This window comes from Triturus cristatus, chromosome 2_1 (genome assembly GCF_964204655.1).
Source record: "Triturus cristatus chromosome 2_1, aTriCri1.1, whole genome shotgun sequence".
NCBI classification, from domain to species: domain Eukaryota; kingdom Metazoa; phylum Chordata; class Amphibia; order Caudata; family Salamandridae; genus Triturus; species Triturus cristatus.
Genome location: NC_140581.1, coordinates 683866707 through 683889290, shown reverse-complemented (window position 1 = coordinate 683889290; position 22584 = coordinate 683866707).

The window sequence follows — 22584 nt, the reverse complement described above, 5'->3', positions numbered from 1 at the left end:
TTTTAAACATTTGGTATTAAATTCTAGTGGAATAGCCCTTATAAGGCATAGGATCTCAGGAAAGAAGAGCATTTTGATTATATTACATCTCCCGATTATTAAAAGATGCAAATTATGCAATCGCCTCAGTTCTGGTTTGATTTTATCGATCAAGGGGTTGATATTGGAATCCACTAGCTTTTCAGCACTGGCAGTAATGTCTACTCCCAGATATGTGGAGCTTTCTACCTGCCTAATGTCGTCATCCATGCTGATGGGGGGTCGCAATAGTATCCACCAAAGGCTCACTTCAATTTTCATGTACATCTGTTGATCAGAATGGGAGGTGGGTTATCACCGAATGCCGCAGGGAGAACGGCGATACAATCACGATATGTACGGTGTATGGTAGTATTGCTGATGACCCTGCAATCTTTGATTATTTAAATAATGAACTGGCTGAATAGCCCCTACCCATGATTATCTGCGGAGATTTTAATATAAATCTACCAGCTTATCAAAGTATATCTTCAGATAAAAACTGGAATTACAGCAGCAGGAAACCCAAGGTCTTTAAGGCCTTGAGGACTTTAAGCCAGGAACAGGCACTAATGGATATCTGGCAATTATATCATCCTACAGATCCCGGTCACACTTTATATTCTTTCCCGCACAATAAAACGGTGAGATTAGATTATTTCTTTGCATCTCACTCTATTTTTCATAAGTGTACAATAGAAAAGACTCCATGCATTGTGTCGGATCATAATCCCTTAGTTCTGGAAATTAGAGGAGAAGTAATGGTTAACCGAGATACGATCAGTTGGACTTTTGACCGCTCTTTACTTTCAAATGATGAATACTGTGAGCATATGAGGTATTGGATTCCACAATTTATTAAGGAAAATCTCGGCAGTACCGGGATTGAAGTGGTTTGGGACACATTTAAAGCAGCAATAAGGGGAGATACAATGAGTTTTTCGATAGTTCTAAATAGGAAAAAACGTCAAATATTGGATGCCTTGCAAACGCAACTGGCAGTCGCAGAAGAAAACTTAATCATTGCACACAGGGATGGCAATGACCCGACAGAAGCACTGGGCAAAATAATGTCAGCTAAATCAGCGGTTATGGAAGTAATAGCTAAAAGGGCAGCAGATAGATTGGAGACCTGGAGAAAGGAAGCGTATGAGTGTAGTGAGCAGGTTGGACACCATCTTGCGATTAGGGCCAGACAAAAAGCCACAAGCAATACTATTACCGCAGTGAAAGATGCTACCCATGCTATAATCACTGACCCAGAATGCATTCGTAAAGAGTTTCTAACTTATTACCAAGATCTATATCATGAAACCACCAATACTCTCTCAAATGAAATTATGGCTTACTTCAATCAAATTCCAGCAGAACAACTATCCCTAGACGACCAGGCACAACTTGAAGAGCCCCCTCAATGGGTTGATGCTCTACTGTGTATTAATAGTCTCCCTAATGGCAAAGCAACTGGTTTAGATAGCATCCCAGCTGAATACTCTAAAAAAATCTCTACAGAAATAAGAGAAGCCATCTTTCCCTTGCTTGTAAATGTTTTTAAGGGGGGGGAGACCACCGGAATCTTTGTCGCAAGCAAATATAATCGTTTTTAAAAAAAAACATAAATCAGCACTAGATCCCGTTTCCTAGCGCCCCATTACATTAATAAATGCGGATAGCAAAATCTACTCCAAAATATTAGCGGTTAGATTAGCAGGGGTAATCCATAAAATGATATCACCAAGGCAGCATGGGTTCATCCCTGGATGCGGTACTATAGACCACACAAGGAGAACCATCTCACTTTTTGATGCAGCACATATCTCCGGAGACCCTATAGCATGCATTTTACTAGACGCCGAGAAAGCCTTCGACAGAGTCTCCTGGCCGTTGCTTTGGGAGTCTTTGTCGAGGGTTAGGATAGGCCAGCAATTTATATAGGTATGCAAAATTATTTATAAATGGTGCACTCACTGACACCTTCAAAATAACTCGAGGTACACGCCAGGTATGTCCTAGTTCACCCCTGCTATTCGCCGTATATATCGACTCCTTCTTACGCGCTCTGGAAGGCAATCAATGGATTAGCCCGATTATTACTCAAAGTTGGGAAACAAAAGTATTGGCATATGCAGACGATATTGCGCTGGTAACATCTAATCCAGAAGTGTCTATGGGGTAGATTGAACGAGAGGCGAGGAGATTCGGACTCTTGTCAGGGTGCTCCCTTAATCAAACTAAAACCCAGATTATCTGCAAAAATGCAAATGGGTGCTGCTTATTTCTTGAGAATCTTTTGATCTGATCATTGGTTATCAGCATACTAGGACAAAGAAGAAGAGTACACCCTATACAGCAGAGAGATTGTACCAGTTTAAAGTCATACCTTTTGGGCTCAGGAATGCTTGTGCTGCTTTCAGCACTTATAGAACTATGTATTCTCTGGGCTGGAAAAGTTCTGTGTGGCCTCCCTTGACGAAATTGCCATCTTTAACAATTCGTGGAAGGACTACCTGAGGCATCTGCAACATAGGTTGGCCAGGATACAGAGAGCGTAACAGACAATGAAGGAAACTAAGTTCCAAGTGGGGAAGTCGTCTAGAGTATATTTTGGGCATGAAGGGCCATATGTAGGAAGCCAAATAACGGTCGGTAACGGCCGATTTTCGGTAAATATCCCGTTACCGACCGGTATTTAGGCTTTTGCTATGTAGGGGGCATATTTCAGGATTCGGTAATTTACCGAATCGGTAAAATTACCGAATCGGTAAATACCGAATCCTGAAATGATATGTAGGGGGAGTGTCTCGTCGGTGTGTGGATTCCTTATTTACCACCAACTAAAAGTTGATGGTAAATGACGAATACCTGTAAAAAAGCATTATTGTGCTATTTGAAATGTGCAATGTGGCAGACATACATGCCCTTAGGGCATGTATGTGCGCCACATGTGCACACATGCACGAATCAGGGGTGCAAAAGGGTGTCAATGTGACACCCTGCCACCCATGATAATGCCTCCCCTATTACCGATTCGGTATTTACCGAATCGGTAATGGCATCTGGCTTCCCACACATTCCTATGGGCCTCCAGGCCCATAGGAATGAATGGGAAGCCAGTTGCTATTACCGATTCGGTAAATACTGATTCTTAAATACCGATATTTACCGAATCGGTAATAATTTACCTACATTACATTTACCGATTCATAAATACCGAATCGGTAAAATTCGGTATTTAAGAATCGGTAAATGTAATTTACCTACATATGGCCCCAAGTGGGCAAAATGAAGCTCTGCCAATTGGATGCCGAGATGCAGTATATTGGAGTGGGATGATTCAACCATCCAGCCTCAGGTGAGAACCTTCTCAGGATTCACTAGGTATTTTAGGAACTTTTTGGCAAAATATGGGACCATAAGTTCATTCTTGACAGACCTGACATCTAAGAAGCAGCCTAAAAAAGTAATTTTCACTGCAAAGAGTCAGAAGAACGTTGGGGACCGGAAGGCAGCGCTGTGTAATGCACCTTGTAGTGAAGATTGCTATCTATATACGTACAATGCTAAGTTAGCACAACCGCGTTTGCTGTTAGAAAGCCATCTTGCCGCTTTTGCTGCTTTTGCACACGACACTGTAGTCACATGTTATTAAGTGAGAAATGCTTACTCGACTTTGCTTCACATGAGAACTCTCTGTTGTTCACATCGCTAACAGTGAGCAGCGACCTTGGTCTGTACATTGTGTAAAGAAACAGTCTGGGTCGCTAGACAGTGCATGTTGTTGGGTTCAGGTTGATCGGCCCACTATTTAGCCATAACACGCACGCAGCTGCAAATACTTGAAAGTCGGCTGCTTTTAATATTGCAGTGTTGCATTTTTTTCATTACATTCGGAAGAAGAGCTTTCCCAGGAGCAGAGTCTAGCTGATCCTGTGATGTGATCTCACTGAGCTGATCTTTACGGTATGGGGTTCCCCAGTCAAGCCTAGAGACCTTCTATTAGTCTAATAATAATAATATTAGTTTGTTAGTGAAAGGAAGGTGACTGATCTCCACTGTCATTTTAGCATGATTACTCCTTTCATTTTCTATGGTATTGTAACTATGCTGATGGTTTTGATCTTAATCGTTTGTCTGCTTATGTTAGCCAAAGTACTGCATCTTAGGACACAAGGTTTATAAAATAAACTCTCTAAACTTTTTACTGTGTCTCTGTTTATTCTGTTGTGGACTGATATGAGAATAATTACGAACAGGTATTTCTGATTCCCACCATTCCTGAGAATACTCTAAGTCGCTTGTTCTGGGTTGTCTATACATTGGGACCACCGAGATAAAACTGATAACGAATGGGACACTGATGCTGGTCGGATAAGGGGTTCTGGGTTCTGAGGTGAGTTTTTGGTACACCACAATTCACTGAGGTCCTGGTTTCCTGTGCATAGTTCTGTGCATAAGCAGAATCCCTGCAACATGGCGCACTAACGTTTGGTCTATTGATTTGAAACGCCTTAGTAGTGCTTATATTAGTCCACAACACCCTCACTCTGGTTTCCAGTTGACGGGAGTGACGGTTTAACCTACCTTTGTTTCGACTAATAGGTTCTTTCAAGCTTGATCATTAAAAAGGTTATTTTTTACTGAACCCCAGTGCCACGGTTGATATCGTTGATACTCTTTAGTGTGTCCTGATGGCGGTTGACATAGCCGCACATAGTCGTGCACCTCTACGCCGTCATTTGACGCAGTATGGGGTGCCCGATAATGGAATGGCTGTTATTTTTGTGGTGAGCGCTGATGCGTCTTACCCGTATGAGTTGTTTTACTCTTGGGTGACTTTTCCGGTGGTGGAAGACGATGATACGTTTCACACCTTTACTCCCACACAGCTCCCTGCGGTCTATACCCCGTATAGGATACAAGAAATTCCAATCTCTGCCTGGCAGCATACAATTTGGTTTAATGGCGCCCTTCCCCATGCGGTTGCACCGGCGAGAATGGGCCCGTTGTCTATTGCAGGGGCCACATGGCCGGTGCTATCCGGATTTACGCCTCATCCCCGCTATCTCACAGTGGCGGTGGCTGAGTTGCGGGTACTACACACAGCCCTGATTACAGTTCATAGGGCTTTAGTGCAGTACGTGTCACGCAACGTGCAGGTGGGGGGACCTGTCAGGAAGCAGGGAGCACGAGAGCTGGGATCGCGCGCCTGCATTGCCTACAACTCCCAGCTTGCCCACGGTTCGGGAGGGGAGGAGTCACGCCTACAAAAACGAAGAGACGCCCCATTGACGCTGTGCGTAATTCGAGGAAGCACGTCCGTCGTCGAGCCAGTGGGAGATGCGTCCGAGCAATGGCGTTATACCTGTGAGGTCGGAAAGGAATTCGTGGAGCCTGCAACAGCTCGAGGTCACGGAGAAGAAGCGAGCGTTCAGGAGACAGGTCAGCAGGTTCTCATTCGACGGAAGAAGCATTTCGGAGGAGGCACCCAGAGTACAGATAAGTGCACCATTCTCTCGGACAGGAGAGAACCGAGTTGGACCCTTAGGATCAGTTACCGTGCCTGAGAGCAGGCAGCTGGATTCCCAGTCGCTTAAAGCTACTTTGCCAGAGAGCAGGTAGCAGGATTCCCAGTAGTGTAAAGTTACATTTTGCCAAAGCGCTGGGGCGCGTGTTAGCTTTGTATATCGAGCATACTTTTCAGCCAAGACAATACACCCCCGCATCCCATTCCTGCAGTAAAAAGGATATGTCTCGAAAGTAGGGGGGTGGGAGACTTTGTACTTTAAGAGAGGTACTGCCCACTAACGAGACTTTCGTACCTTAGCAAATTACTCTGGTCAGAACTGGGATCAGTTCATCTGTATTAGTTTGTCATATTTTGGGTCTCTAAAGGAACGGATAGAGGGAGCCCCCTCTTTCCAGACGTTGAGCAGGTTGTTTTTGTATAAACGTTAAAGCTCTTGCCTCTGCTAGTACCTCATATTGTGGACTGTATGTTGACGCTCCGGTCAAAACTATATCCTCAGAACCTATATCAATGTTTCAATGACTAATCAAAATGCATGTTGGTAATCTAATGTTGGCATAGGCTGAAAGGCGGTGTCTTTCCAGAGGTATAGCCCACAGACGGGTCTGAGGTTAGCGAGAAGTAATGAGAGTAGCATTACGCACAGGAGATATAAGTTTGCTTTGTGTATTTTTTCGTTACAGGTTCTACTCCCCGCTGTTCCCTTCCTTCCCTTCCCTCACTTGATCGCCCTATACCTCCGTGCCTTTAGTGCAGGAGTTGGGGATATCAAGAGGTGGATACCATATGGCATCGCTCGAATCCTGAGGAGTACTGGACCGTGGACGGATCGTGACAGAATTACGCACCCACGTATTAATACTCCTCCCGGTTCGGGGGGTGGCTATAGGGCCACAGTATGGAGGAAGTTTTGCAGGCACTAGCAGCAGTTCAGCAGGAACTGTCAGCCTCCAGAGTAGAAACCGCCGCATTAAGAGATCAAGTAGACAGGTTGTCTAGAAACCCCTTTAATGTAAGCACAGGATCTAATCCCATTCATGTGACTGTGCCCCCACCCATTCCATTAGCCAACCCTGAACGCTATACCGGAGACCCCCAGAAAATTCAGGTATTTTTAACACAGATCTTGATGCATTTTTCCTGCAGACCATCCTCCTTTCCAAACAACCACTCAAGAGTGGCGTTTGCCATCTCTTATTTGGCGGGAGATGCAGCCAATTGGGCAGTGCCGTTGGTCAGGAACAACGATCCGATATTGTCCGATTGGGACGAGTTTAGGGTCGCTCTGGAAGGAGTTTTCGACAGACGCACAACGACATTCAGTGCAGACAGGGAGTTGTTAGAACTAAGACAGGGACGGAATGAATTGGTGACTTACTTGACATCATTTCGGCTGGTGGCAGAAGCCGCTTGGCCTGAAGAAAAAAGGATGTCACTCTTCTACCAGGGGCTTTGTAATGAGTTAAAAGATGTCATAGCCCGCATAGACCCTCAACCGCGTACATGTGCCGATCTGATCAGCTTGGCTCTACGGTTAGATGGGCGCATGTCAGCTAGAGGTGGGGATAGGTTTAGGGGAGAAAAAGGCAAGAAAGAGACGGCAGGTACCGACCTGGCACCCGAACCCATGGAGGTAGGTGCCATTCGTGCCTCGTTGTCTCGTACGGAAAGAGAGAGCAGGAGAACTCAGGGGCTCTGTATGTATTGCGGGAAGAAAGGACATTATGTTCGAGAATGCCCGGCTAGGCCCAAGAAACCAGGGGGAAACAATCGCTATAGGAAAAATATAGCAGCAGTCACCAGTCCTGAAGGGGGCCCAGCTTCATCGGAAGCTCCAGAGACGCCGGAGGGCAAACTCTGGAGAATCCCTTCTTTGGCTACCACGCAACAGGGACATACCGAAAGACACATAGAGTTGGTTATGTGGTTGGACAACGGCCGTAGCCTTTATCAGGTGAAAGCCATGTTGGACTCAGGAGCAACGGGAAATTTCATACATACCGGGTTGGTGGAACAGTTGGGTATTCAAAAGGTGGCTAGGGAGATTCCCGAAGAAGTTTTGGCGGTGGACGGAAAGCCGCTTACCTCAGGTTTACTCATTGAACAAACAGAGAACCTAATCCTAACAACCAGAACGGAAGAAGGGAGACATGTAGAAACCGTAGCCTTATTATTGAGGCTCCTCAGTATGAGGGGATCCTTGGTATGCCGTGGTTCTGTCTTCATAACCCAACTATAGACTGGAAAAAGAAGACAGTGTTCTTCAGGTCAGAAGTCTGTAAAGAGCATTGCGTTCCGGGGAGGGACTCCGGTGCTGCTGCTTTAGCCTGCCCTTTTGTCGCCGCTACAGCAGCAGAAAAAGAAGTGAGTCTACCCAGGGAATACGCTACTTACGCTGATATTTTCAGCAAATCTCAGGCAGAATCGCTTCCACCCCATAGATCTTATGATTGCCAGATAGATCTGGTGGAGGGAGCCAGCATGCCCACATGTCGGGTATATGCTCTCTCGGAACCTGAGACGAAACACCTCAGAGAATACCTGGATCACTTCCTCGAAATAGGGTTTATTCGTCCTTCCCAGTCCCCGGCGGCGTCACCTTTATTTTTCATAAATAAGGCGAATGGAGAATTGAGAGCCTGCTGTGATTATCGCATGTTGAACAAGAACACCGTTCGCAACAGATACCCGTTGCCACTCATCCCAGTCTTGTTGGATCAAGTGCGTGAGGCAAAGATATATACCAGACTGGATCTCAGGGGGGCTTATCACTTGGTGCGCATTCGCAAAGGGGACGAGTGGAAGACGGCGTTTAAAACCCGGTATGGGCTTTTTGAGTATCTGGTAATGCCGTTCGGGTTATGTAACGCCCCGGCGGCATTCCAGTACTTCTTAAATGACGTCTTGCGGGAGTACATAGACAGAACAGTTATAGTGTACATAGACGATATCTTGGTTTACTCAGAGGCCAAGAGCTGTCATCAGGAACACGTGAAACAAGTGTTGCAGGTTTTGAGGAAGCATAGGCTGTTTTGCAAGCTGAGTAAATGCGAGTTTGGGGTGTCGGAAGTCGAGTTCTTGGGAGTTATACTCCGTCCTGAGGGTATGTGTATGGCAGAACGGAAAATCCAAGCGGTGCAGGAGTGGCCGGTGCCAGGTAATGTGAGGGAAGTCCAGTGTTTCCTGGGCTTCGCTAATTACTATCGGCGCTTCATTCATGGGTTTTCAAGCATTGCCCTCCCGATTACCAGGCTTCTCAGAAAAGGCGTACAGTTTGCTTGGACCCCCGAAGCAGACCAGGCTTTCGGTTATCTCAAGGGAGCGTTTACTACGGCACCAGTGTTGCGCCACCCTCAGCTCGATACCCCATTCATAGTGGAAGCCGATGCCTCCAATGAGGCCATTGGGGCCATCCTCTCCCAGAGAGACAAAGACACTGGGCAGCTGCACCCGGTAGCCTACCTATCCAGGAAATTGCTCCCCGCGGAAAAGAACTATAATATAGCCGAAAAAGAGTTGTTGTCCATTAAGAAGGTGTTTCAGGAGTGGCGTCCATATTTGTGGGGTGCCAGATTTCCGGTCACCGTATATTCCGATCATCGGAATTTACAGTACTTAAAGGCAGCTAGACACCTGTCTCCCAGACAGATGAGGTGGATGCTCTTTTTTGAGGAGTACAACTTTGTTATCACCTTCAGACCGGGGGTGGATAACAGGAAAGCGGATTCGCTATCTAGGGTGTGGACCGCAGAAGGGGAATTGGAGGCCCCCGAAGAGGCTATCATACCTCCAGCCAAGGTCCTCTGCACCATCAAGGCAGAGAATTATCTCGATGACATAAGAAACAACAAGAGCCCCGAGGCCTGGGCCCGATGGGCTGAACAAAGACCGGATCGACTGATCCGGCAGGGTCTGCCTTTTCAACAGAATGGTCTGTTTGTACCCACACAGTCTCTTCAGAAAAAGGCCTTTGAGTGGTGCCATAAATCGCTGTTAGCAGGACATCAGGGCATTCAGAAGACCATCCTTTTGATGAAAAGATCTTTTTGGTGGGATTCGATGGTCTCAGACGTAACGGAATGGGTATCCCGATGTGAGGACTGCGCCCGAGGGAAATCGAACAACGCCTCAGCTAGGGGACTGCTTTGTCCCATGCCCACACCGCAGTCACCATGGCAGAACATTAGCGTGGATTTTATAACAGGACTCCCGGTGGATCAAGGGTGCTCAGCCATCCTTGTGGTGGTAGATAGCCTGACCAAGATGGGGCACTTCATCCCATGCAAAAACTTACCAACGGCTAGCCAAACAGCCCAGTTGTTGTTGCAACACGTGGTGCGGATTCATGGCAATCCGCGAGTCATAGTGTCCGACAGGGGCCCTCAGTTCATCGCCAGTTTCTGGAAGGGGTGGTGTCATTCCCTGCACATAGAATCGGCAGTCTCCACAAGCTTCCACCCTCAGACAGACGGGCAAACGGAACGACTTAATCAAACATAAAAAAAATATCTGAGATGCTATGCTACAGAGGCACAGGACTCTTGGGTTTCTTTGCTGTGGATGGCCGAACTGTCCTATAACAACACAACGCACAGTTCCATAGGCACATCTCCCTTTTCAGCCAATTATGGCTTCAACGCCAACGTCCTACCTATAACCCTGCCCAGAGGGGCGTGTAATCAACCATCGGTTCATGAACGAATGAGGTTGTTGCGCGAAGGACACGTGCTAGTAAGGAAGCATTTGGGTAAAGCGAAACTGACTTACAAAAAATGGGCAGACCGACATCGAGTGGAAGGGCCTCAGTATCAGGAAGGAGACATGGTATGGTTGTCTACCAAAAATATACGTTTCAAACTGAGGAGTGTTTTCCACCCCAGATATATCGGTCCGTATCAAGTGATAAAAAGGATTAACCCGGTGGCTTACAAATTACGCCTTCCAGGCTCTCTTCGCATACACCCAGTATTCCACTGCAATCTCCTGAAGCCGGCCAAGGGGGGTGTGAAGAAGGCTCCTCCGGCAATCTCTGCGGAAGAAGGACAGGAGTACGAGGTACGGCGAATAGTGGATGCCAAATACCGAGGTGGTAGTCTTTGGTTCTTGGTCTCATGGGCAGGATACACTGCAGAAGAGGATTCGTGGGTGCCATGTCGGAACGTCCATGCCCCGGCCAGGATTCGGTCCTTCTATCAACGGCACCCTAACAAGCCCGGTTCTAGGAGGCGCTGGGCAGGGGGACCTACTGTCAGGAAGCAGGGAGCATGAGAGCTGGGATCGCGCGCCTGCATTGCCTACAACTCCCAGCTTGCCCACGGTTCGGGAGGGGAGGAGTCACGCCTACAAAAACGAAGAGACGCCCCATTGACGCTGTGCGTAATTCGAGGAAGCACGTCCGTCGTCGAGCCAGTGGGAGATGCGTCCGAGCAATGGTGTTATACCTGTGAGGTCGGAAAGGAATTCGTGGAGCCTGCAACAGCTCGAGGTCACGGAGAAGAAGCGAGCGTTCAGGAGACAGGTCAGCGGGTTCTCATTCGACGGAAGAAGCATTTCGGAGGAGGCACCCAGAGTACAGATAAGTGCACCATTCTCTCGGACAGGAGAGAACCGAGTTGGACCCTTAGGATCAGTTACCGTGCCAGAGAGCAGGCAGCTGGATTCCCAGTCGCTTAAAGCTACTTTGCCAGAGAGCAGGTAGCAGGATTCCCAGTAGTGTAAAGTTACATTTTGCCAAAGCGCTGGGGCGCGTGTTAGCTTTGTATATCGAGCATACTTTTCAGCCAAGACAATACACCCCCGCTTCCCATTCCTGCAGTAAAAAGGATATGTCTCGAAAGTAGGGGGGTGGTGAGACTTTGTACTTTAAGAGAGGTACTGCCCACTAACGAGACTTTCGTACCTTAGCAAATTACTCTGGTCAGAACTGGGATCAGTTCATCTGTATTAGTTTGTCATATTTTGGGTCTCTAAAGGAACGGATAGAGGGAGCCCCCTCTTTCCAGACGTTGAGCAGGTTGTTTTTGTATAAACGTTAAAGCTCTTGCCTCTGCTAGTACCTCATATTGTGGACTGTATGTTGACGCTCCGGTCAAAACTATATCCTCAGAACCTATATCAATGTTTCAATGACTAATCAAAATGCATGTTGGTAATCTAATGTTGGCATAGGCTGAAAGGCGGTGTCTTTCCAGAGGTATAGCCCACAGACGGGTCTGAGGTTAGCGAGAAGTAATGAGAGTAGCATTACGTACAGGAGATATAAGTTTGCTTTGTGTATTTTTTCGTTACAGGTTCTACTCCCCGCTGTTCCCTTCCTTCCCTTCCCTCACTTGATCGCCCTATACCTCCGTGCCTTTAGTGCAGGAGTTGGGGATATCAAGAGGTGGATACCATATGGCATCGCTCGAATCCTGAGGAGTACTGGACCGTGGACGGATCGTGACAGCACCTGCTGTTGCGGGACATACAACAAACCACCACGTGGTGGTTATTAGTCCTATAATGGTTAATTCGGTGGTTGGCAAGCGCCCCCAAAATAAGGATGAATTTCCTTATTGGCTTGCTGAGAAATTTGACCAACTGGAGGCGTTTTTTCCGCATACCACTCCTGTGGAGAAACACAGGATTCTCAGTGTCCTTAGTTTGCCGAAAGATCTGGTCCCAGATATGGCCGATTGCACAAACTGGGGCAAGGTCTTTGCTGCGACCTACTCGAAGTGCTACAGCACTCCGTCTATGTCTGTACTACCTTCCGTGATTAAACGTGTTCAAGAGAATCACGGTGCGGAGGCTGCTGTCGAATTGGGAATGAGGCTTGTCGGTACGTTCGATGTGGTGGCTTCCATGGTAATGGGCAACCTTAAAGGCGATGCCATGCAGTTTCAGGTAGCTAATATGCTGGACCTCGTGGATGAACTCGACAAGCCCAAAGAGTTCGCTAAAATAATTGCGAAAGCCTACAGGACTGTGGGCCGTAGTGCTTTGGATGTAAAACCCGCAGTGATAATTCCTGAAATAGTACAGCAGACTAAGGTGAGCTCGTCGACTAAAGACGAACGCCCCAATTTTCCTAAACAAAGTTGGCGAGCAAAGAAACAGGGGAAGCAGCAACAGAAACAGGGGTCTCGTCCTGCCTCACCCGTGCAGTCGTCCAGCGAACGCACATATGATTTGCGGGATCGATCTCGTTTTAAGTCACATGATAGATTTCAGGTTTCTGAACAACGCTCTCCTCGTTCTTCACAGAAAACATCGGCTTCACAATCCGGTGGCGGAGACCGTGGGAAAGGAAGGGGTGCCCAAAGTCGTGAGCAACCCCGCCAGACTAACAGCAAAGGCAAGCAGGACGAGTCTGCACGGCAAAGACCCCCGTTTCAAAAGAATAAAGTTGCTGCACTAACAGCGAGATATGCCACAGATGGTGCGGACGCAGCTTCAGAACCTGACATGGGCACTAACGCTGCTCGACAGCGCGGCGGAAGTTACAGTAGTGCAACAAGCACTGCGTCCATATCTGGTGGCGACAGCAACTGATACGTTCATAACTGTAGAAACTGCTGACACTAGAGTGGCTCCCCCTGACAGACTATATAACATAGTCCTTTTAATTGAAGGTGACATACAACGCACGATTAAAGGGATTTTTTGGGATCATCTGACCACTTCATATGATAGTCTATTGGCAGAGGCAGATTGGCCCCCGGCTTTCGTTTTAGATGCTCCTAGAGGGGAGGAGGTGATCCTCCCGTCCTTTGCGCACACAGTGCCAAAGGACCAAGCTAAAAAGTTTGCCGAGGAGTCGGCTCTGGTGCTAGCACCTGCGCTGTATTGTAATCAGGTAAGCTGGGATAAATTGTCTCCCAGCCATGAAATTCCGTTGCGGTCCACGGCCCGGCCACAACCCCAATATCCCATGCGTCGCGAAGCAAGACCTCACGTCGCGGCTATCCTTGAACAATTGGAATATCAAGGTGTAATTGAAACATGCGTGTCACCTATGAATAACCCTTTATTCACTGTGACGAAGCCTGACGGGTCGTACCACCTGGTTTTGGATTACCGGCATTTAAACTCTCATTGCCGGACATGTGCAGTACAGAATACCCACAGTTCGGCTCTCGTCGATAGTCTCGTGAGAAAACGGTTTAAAACCACTCTTGACATTTCCAATGGCTTTTATAGCCATAACCTGTCCTCTCTCAGTAGTGAGTGGACAGCATTTACCTCGGGTGGCAAACAAAAACATTTCAAGAGGTTGCCAATGGGCTATAAAAACAGCCCTGGTGTCTTGGCCGCTCGCGTTGTCTCTCTGTTGGAGAGCATAGATCCTGATGCGTACTCATATGTGGATGATATTTATCTCACTGATGATGAGTTGGGACCGCATCTCCGTCGCGTTGATCGCATTATTGTTTTGTTTGCAGACTTCGGATACAAATTTAACTTTGCGAAGTCTCACATTGCAGAATATACAGTGTTGTTCTTGGGATACGAACTCAACAATGAAGGTCGAGGATTCGCTCCGCACTTCCTAGAGAAATGCGCATGCCTACGTGCTCCTACGACACTGAAGAAATTACAATCTCTGCTGGGTTTTCTGAATTTCGGTCGAACGTACATTCCTGATTATGCCCAGCGTATCAAGCCACTTTATGCCTTGGTACAACCTACTTTTTCCAAATCATGTTGGCTGCCAGAGCATTCAGCTATATTGCAATCATTGCAAGCTGATCTTCTTGCTTCAAAATACTTACTGACGCGTGATAACCACACTAACCCGGTCATAAGGATTGTGCCAGGCGCAGTGGGTTTCACATACTTAACGTTCAATGAGGGCGACACCGTCCCCATTGCCTACAAATCACACTTGTACACTTCGGCTGAACTGCGATTTTCCGCTGTCGAGAAAGTTCTGATGGCAGTACAGATGGCGATTCTGAAAGAACGAGCGCTATCGCAAGGTAAACGCATGTTGGTGGTGACACCATATCCTGCCCTTGAGGCGGTGACAAAAGCAAGCGTACCAAATTCTAAAGCTTTGCATCCAAGGTGGATACAATGGGCCACTTCCTTGATATCGCCTGATGTCACATATATCTTTGATGCGGCACTTCAGACTCAGGAGTTTTTGCAGTATGAATTCGTTCATCCAGCTCCTCTGTCTTTGTGCCCGCTCAAGGATTACCATTGTGTCATTTACACTGACGGTTCTGCGCAACCGGCAACTGGATCGAGGCATGCCTATTCAGCGGCCTGCGCAATTGTAGTCGGTACTTTCGTGAATGGTGAATTCCAATCCGATGTTGTGCATACGCAGTCATTGGGTGATTTTACCACACAGTTGGCGGAGCTTCGTGCTCTGGTGCTTGCACTGGAGTTTGCTGATCCACGGGTCACGCCTCTTATAGTGAGTGGCTCGTTTTATTGTGTTCAATCTTACAATGACAATCTACATTTTTGGTCTCAGAATGACTACCATGATTCCAAAGGTAGCACGATTAAGCATAAAACGCTTTGGGTTCGAGTGGCAGAACTTAAAGAACATCTGCCTCTCGTGAATGTTATTCACACTCTTGGTCACCAACGAGTTGGTGTCCATGCTGTCGGCAACAGCCTGGCTGATGAGGCAGCAAAAACAGCAGTGGCGACATACTTAGTAGCAGCAGTTACAAGATCCAAAAGTAAGATCGATGATGACATCTTGGCAGCTATTGCTGCTACAGAGAAGGGAACGAAATATCCAAGAGGTTTCCCTTCTCGTTACCATTATCGCTTAAGTCCTGATAACGTCCCATTAGTGAGGATTAATGACGTTGGTGACAGACTGATTCCCAACGCGGACTGCAGACCATCTTTGATATTAGCAGCTCATGAGGGCATGGCGTCAGCGCATGCCGGCGTTGCAGCTACTGTATCTTTGTTACAACAACGTTACTGGTGGTGCGGATTATATAAACAAGCCCGTGCTTATGTTCTTAATTGTGACATTTGCCAGCAGATAAAACCTTCAACTACGGCGCGCCCACCACAAACTCAGTTGTACATATCTAATAAACCACTGGGGTGTGTTATTTAGATCATTGCGGTCCATTTACCTCTGATACTGCGTACAAATACATCTTGGTTGCAGTGGATTCGTGCACACGTTTTCTGTGGGTGTGGCCACAAAGGAGTGCTGATGCCCGTACTGTCATCAAGGATTTGCGTGTCTTTGTTGGAAATTTTGCATGTGGTACCTTTCATTCTGATCAGGGCCCTGCGTTCGCCTCTAAGGCGTACAAAGAAGCCATGAGAAATTTGAGGGTCCAAGTCAAATTTTCGTCTCCATACCGACCTGAGGGTAATAGTGTAGTGGAGCGGATGAACCGTGACTTAAAGCAATCTTTGACAGCCAGGGTTTTAGGTACTAGCCGGAAATGGTTAGTTCACATATATGACGTGCAACGTGCACTTAATAATCTCCCTAGAAGGTCTCTGGGTGGGCGGACCCATACATGATGCTCTTTGGCATACGAATGTTTGTCCCGGACCTTGATGGTCTAGACACGGCGGCGTCGGCCGCACCCTTTGACGTAGATGATCACTGTGCTGTATTGCAGAATCTTCAAGAAGCCAGAGACAGTCTAGCGAAGGAACACGTACCCTCTACATCTGATGCTGCGCTTCGGATTCCGGTAGTCGGCTGGCTACCTCGAGTTGGTGATCTGGTCCGTAAGAAGGTGGAGAACAAGAAGGAGTTCGGCCCCTCTTATCGTGCACCAGTTCCGGTGCTTGGAGTACAGGGTACACGTACACTCCACTTCCTGGTCGCAAGGATAACAGGTACATCTCTATTGACAATGTCAAGCTACAGCGAGTGGCCGATTGTTCTTAGTATGACACCAGCGGTTTCTTGCCCATCGAGGCTGAGAAATTCTGTTGTGGCCCCAGCTTCTAACACCTTGCCTGATTTTGCCGTCGAGATGCATACAGTAACTGGTCCTTTATTGCCACCGACACCTGGTGGTCTACCTGAAGATATTGAGTATGCTTATCCTGCGGATGTTCCATTGCCTGTTTTACAATCCAAGACAGTTAACCAGTCACGATATTCTTTTGACACTAACTCAATGACTTCCATTGCCCCGTCCAAAGTTTCGATTTTTGTGACCTGGTTCAAAAGACATTTTTTGATTCCCCCCTGGACTTACATTTGGCTGGTGCTCATATGCATTTTTTTGTTTATGTCAGTTGGCTTTGTGGTAGTGTTTTTTAAACTTATCAATGGACACTACCTGAGAGAAAGATCTACAATTCGACAAATTGATGGAACTTTGGCCCCCCACTCCTCATCACATATCATTAAAAGGGACCAGACTTTTGTGAACATTAGTGCCTGGCCTGTACGTGATGGGATCGCTTGGGATGCCGTGAAATTTCAAATTCATGGCCCCACTGAAGTAATTAATGTGCCAAATGTATTTCGTGTTTCTATGGGTGATGTAGTCAAACAGAACGTACACTCAGACGATTGGGATGTACAAGCAATAGAAGCACTGTTTTCTGATTTGAAATATTATGCTGCATTTGATGCTGAGGATTTGTATTTAGATACTGCTAATTATGATGAGCAATTCTGCTATCAACATTATGGCATGCATTTCCTACACAAGGCAAATACGTTTAGAAATGTTGTAAATTATACACAATGGGAACACTGTCCCGCCCCTAGGCTGGGCAGCTCCACGACGTTAGTGGAAAAATTCACATATTTTTCGGATTTTAGTGTGTCAAATCCGGCCTCCTTTTATTTCAAGGTTGCGGCTGAGTCTACTTCTAAAGTTAGACTGACACACACCAAATTGTTGTATTCCAAGTCCTTTATGGACAAGTTGGCAATTGGAGGATATGATCTGTGGAAAGCTACTATCGATCTTAAATCGGTTTGGGGTTCTAAACCATGGCAGGTACAGGGAACAGAAGCTTTTCATCGTGCCTGCCTCATCCCGAACCACGTTATTTTTAAATTCGTCAATTTTTCAGACCACCTGTTTTGGATTGGCTACTTCTAAAAAATTAAATTCTCCCTCCACTCCGGATCTGGGTGCTTATCCTAATTGGGATAATCATACGGATCTGTCCCTTGCTACGTTGCAGTCATACATTTCCAACACATCCTTCAATATTTCTGAATTGAATCCAGAAGGGTGGTTAGTGTGGCAAACGAGCTCAGATTCCTGTCAATATCGGTTGCTGGATTTAAAACCGGGGTATACACAAGTTCGTGTAGACCCCCGATTTGAATCTTCTCACACTGTAACTACCTACTCAGTAGGGAAGTTATGCCAATCTTGGCTGCAACATTCCACCTTAGCATCTGTTAAACTTCATTTATCACGATTGAATGACAAAATAGATTTGAATGATTTTGTTAAGGGTCCTGCGGTTAGCAGGTCCAAAAGATGGGTATATGCTATTTACAACGAAGTTTGGAAGCTGTCACAGATTGAAGCTGCATCCAGATTACGAGCTATTGACCAAGCCAATATGGAAAAGGTATTGGCTGTAATAGATAATAGCATTAACACCCTGTCTTCCAGAATTTATACCTTAGATAATATTGTTTCATCTGTGGTAGACATTGTGCAGGATGACTTGTCTGTATTGTATCATGGTCAGAATCAATCGCGTTCCATTATGCAGTTTGCATGGACATTACAAACGTTAAAGGCTGGGAAAGTCCCTTGGGGTTACATGAATACTTCATCTTTGTTCCTCCCTTTTAATTTAACTGCAAAGCAACAGTTCATGTCCATGAAGGATGCAACATATTCATTGCTGCACATTGAAAAATTAGAACCTTTACCTTTCTCTGTTGCCGAATTAAACTTGGCTGTGTGGCTTATCCACGGGTTGATTACGTTACCATTCCCCCTGTTTAAATTCAGTTCGTGCATGAAACATTATGCGCTAGGCAGATATGAAGAACTTGGTTCTGCCTTCCTGCATGAAGTTTGGTCACTTCCTTTCACGTATAGATGCGTGAGGGACGGAAAAGAGGTTTATTTAAAAGGTGAAGAGTGTACTTCCACTCCGGATCACTCTGTAGTGTGTAGGCACATTCAATTGCATGGTGCATGTAATGTGCACACTCCTAATTTAGCTTGTGTCCAGAAAGGGATCCCTGTGCCAGTTATAACACCGTCTTTCACGTTGCTTGCTAACGGTAGTTATTTGCTGTTAAATAATGAAGCTTGCTGTGGGATGTTACTGGAAATTCCCAACATAGTGACTTTATCACAGAGGGTAGTTTGCTGTAATAACGTCCTTTTCCCACCCCCGCATGGAAGGCTCGATGTATCCATCTGGCCTTCCATTCCAACCTTGAAAGCAGAGTTCAATAAGATGAGCAGAATAAGGGCTCTATTGTCTCAAAAAGAAGTCGCGTTGACTTTGTCCAGGGAAACATTTGTCCTTCACGTAGCGAACACACGCACAGAGGTGCAGGCGCTTTTGAATACTGATCTCCCACTTCATTTTGGGGCCCTGATTCAGACTATCTTTAATGCCTCGTCAACAAGTGGCCTGGCACATTTTTTTTTAAATTGTGTGCTCCGGCCTCGTGACCTCCTTTCAAACTATTTTTGGTGTGATCCCGGCATTTTTTCATTCTATTTTTTCCAGCGTCTTCGGAGGTCTCCCTTTGCTTCTCGCCCTCGTAGCTGGGGTGCTTTTGTTGATCTGCGTACTACGCTATGGATGCACAAGTTGCGTCACACGACATCAGGTCCCGGCTGCTCCATCTTCGTAACCGGATGCTTGAATACTATGGCACTTTACCACTGGCGACCTTAAGCATAGCCTATGGATTGTCCTTCCAGTTTCCCTACTTTACTTGTGTGCAGCCTGTCTTTCGTTTCCTAGATTGTCCATTCCGATGGGCTCTGGGTTTGTGCCTGTCGAACTCGGTGTCTCCTGCCCCGGATTATGATCGGCTAATGAGCCCCTTAGTGGCTCATGAGTTGGACTGTTCTGGCGTCAGGATTATGGCCTGTGGAGAAGCACATGGAGTCCTTGGGAATTGGGACATCGGAACGGCTGCAACTGAATTCTTAGCGAGAAGTTGTCTTGAAGAACACACCAGTTGTCCTCGAATGGTTCTGGAGGCTCCGGTTGTCAAGGAACATGTGTGTTCCTTCCCCTTGCTGAACTGGATGGCAGATAATTTTGCAGAACGTTCCAATGATTTCCTCTTGGAAGCTGTTGCAACTTATTGTTCTTATACATTGATGGATTGACTTTTTCGCCCCTTCATTTCGTCATACTCCCTTCAATGATGTTTTTTTCCTTTAAATGGGTTTTTTCAATCCTTTTTATTTTTTTTCGCTTCGAACTTTTCACTTACCTTATATGGACTTTCAATTTATGCCCTTGGTTCCGTTCTATCCAACTTGAACTCTGCGTTCGTGCAAGTGCGCCCCTACTGGTTAGTGGTCCGATCAAGGGGGGGGTGTAGTGTAGTGAAGATTGCTATCTATATACGTAAAATGCTAAGTTAGCACAGCCGCGTTAGCTGTTAGAAAGCCATCTTGCCGCTTTTGCTGCTTTTGCACACAACACTGTAGTCACATGTTATTAAGTGAGAAATGCTTACTCGACTTTGCTTCACATGAGAACTGTCTGTTGTTCACATCGCTAACAGTGAGCAGCGACCTTGGTCTGTACATTGTGTAAAGAAACAGTCTGGGTCGCTAGACGGTGCATGTTGTTGGGTTCAGGTTGATCAGCCCACTATTTAGCCATTACACGCACGCAGCTGCAAATACCTGAAAGTCGGCTGCTTTTAATATTGCAGTGTTGCATTTTTTTCATTACATTCAGAAGAAGAGCTTTCCCAGGAGCAGAGTCTAGCTGATCCTGTGATGGGATCTCACTGAGCTGATCTTTACGGTATGGGGTTCCCCAGTCAAGCCTAGAGACCTTCTATTAGTCTAATAATAATAATATTAGTTTGTTAGTGAAGGAAGGTGGCTGATCTCCACTGTCATTTTAGCATGATTACTCCTTTCATTTTCTATGGTATTGTAACTATGCTGATGGTTTTGATCTTAATCATTTGTCTGCTTATGTTAGCCAAAGTACTGCATCTTAGGACACAAGGTTTATAAAATAAACTCTCTAAACTTTTTACCGTGTCTCTGTTTATTCTGTTGTGGACTGATATGAGAATAATTACGAACAGGTATTTCTGATTCCCACCATTCCTGAGAATACTCTAAGTCGCTTGTTCTGGGTTGTCTATACATTGGGACCGCCGAGATAAAACTCGGATAACGAATGGGACACTGATGCTGGTCGGATAAGGGGTTCTGGGTTCTGAGGTGAGTTTTTGGTACACCACAATTCACTGAGGTCCTGGTTTCCTGTGCATAGTTCTGTGCATAAGCAGAATCCCTGCAACAACCTATTTTGAAGGCTTCTGACAATTGTCAGCCCTTCATTGTACAGACTTATGTATCAGAGAAAGGAGTTGGCATGGTATTGGCTCAACCTGATGATAAGGGACAGCATCCGTTAGCTTTTATCAGCTGCAGACTGCTTCTTTGAGAACAGAACTGGATGGTCATTGAAAAATAATGCTTTGCAAAAGTGTGAGCATTACTTGGTTGGTACCAAGATTGTGGTCCTAACAGATCACAAACCAGTCAAGTGTCCGATGACAATGAAGGACGAGAATCCCAAGTTGTTGAGATGGTCTATCTCATTGTAAGGCCTAAATTTCATGGTAGAGCCCAAGGCTGCAATGGATCACGGAAATCCAGATGGACTTGCCCAATGGTTTTGCCAATCAGGTCTGGGTAGTCTGATCTAGGAGGGCATCTCTTGGTCAGGAATGACACCTGCATGATGAACAGGCATGTACTCCTGCCCTGAGTGCCCAACTGCATGTGAAACTGGTGTCCAGACTTTGTTTTTGGCCTTGGTGACACACTAATCTAGCATGTTTATAGAGCCCTAGGTCTATCCCTGGTAATGCAAGTCCCAAAACCTACCTGTGACCTGGAGGGGTGCAGCAGGTATGTCCTCATAGTGGTCTTTAGTCTACTCTCCATGCCCTGGATGAGACGCATAAAGTGCTGGCGGCAGTGTACTGATTTTTGTGAATCAGTAGTATGACAATTCCTTTTTTCTCTGTGTCAAGGAGCAGTGAGCCTACTGGTTTCTCTTGTGTAAAGAGCCCCTTTATGTGTAACCTGGAAACTTGTGCTGACATTCCATGTCTGTGTCGAGTGGGTGTTTATGTGCAGTAAGTGCGTAGAACATGTAGATGTGAGTCTAAGACCTAGTGCAAGTGGGACATGAGCATAGTTCAAGATGCATGGCTGTGGTAGGTGTGTGGAGATACAGACAATAAAGTTAGGAGGATTGAGACATGGCTAACTTTAGAAATTAAATGAGGACTTTATTAGTAAAGAGATGCTAATGAGATCTTCCTGAGCACTGCCATTCGGGACATGGCATGGGTAAGTGGAGACTTCAGTTTCTGTTGTTCAAGATTAAGACATTTTGAGGCAGGCCTGTGTTTTGTTTGTCCCTGATTACTGCTTGAGGAAGACTGATGACAGCCAGGTGCAAAAATGGCACGCTCCATTTTGGACATGTTTTGAATACACCTGCTAGGAGGCAGCACCATTGTTGCTTGCTGTGAGATGCGTCACCTTGCACAAAGTCTATGTTTGTGGTAAAAAAAGAATAGGACATTTAAAGAGAACCACCCCAAATTGGGTCTGAAGCCTAAGATATTGGATTCACATCCCCTATTTGGAAAATTTGTATAAAAAAGTGAGATCCAAACCAGCCACTTGATTCCAGTTCCAAATTCTTTCTGACCAAAGAAGGGAGTGCTCTCTAGAGCACTAAAAGGAATACTGTGTGGGAACGTGGCAAGGATGGCGGCGAGCACTACAGGCCCGCCAAAAATCCTGTGTAATATCTGAAATAGCCTGATATATATAACGCCAGCTGCAGTACGTTACCTCCGGACACTACTGCAATCTTCA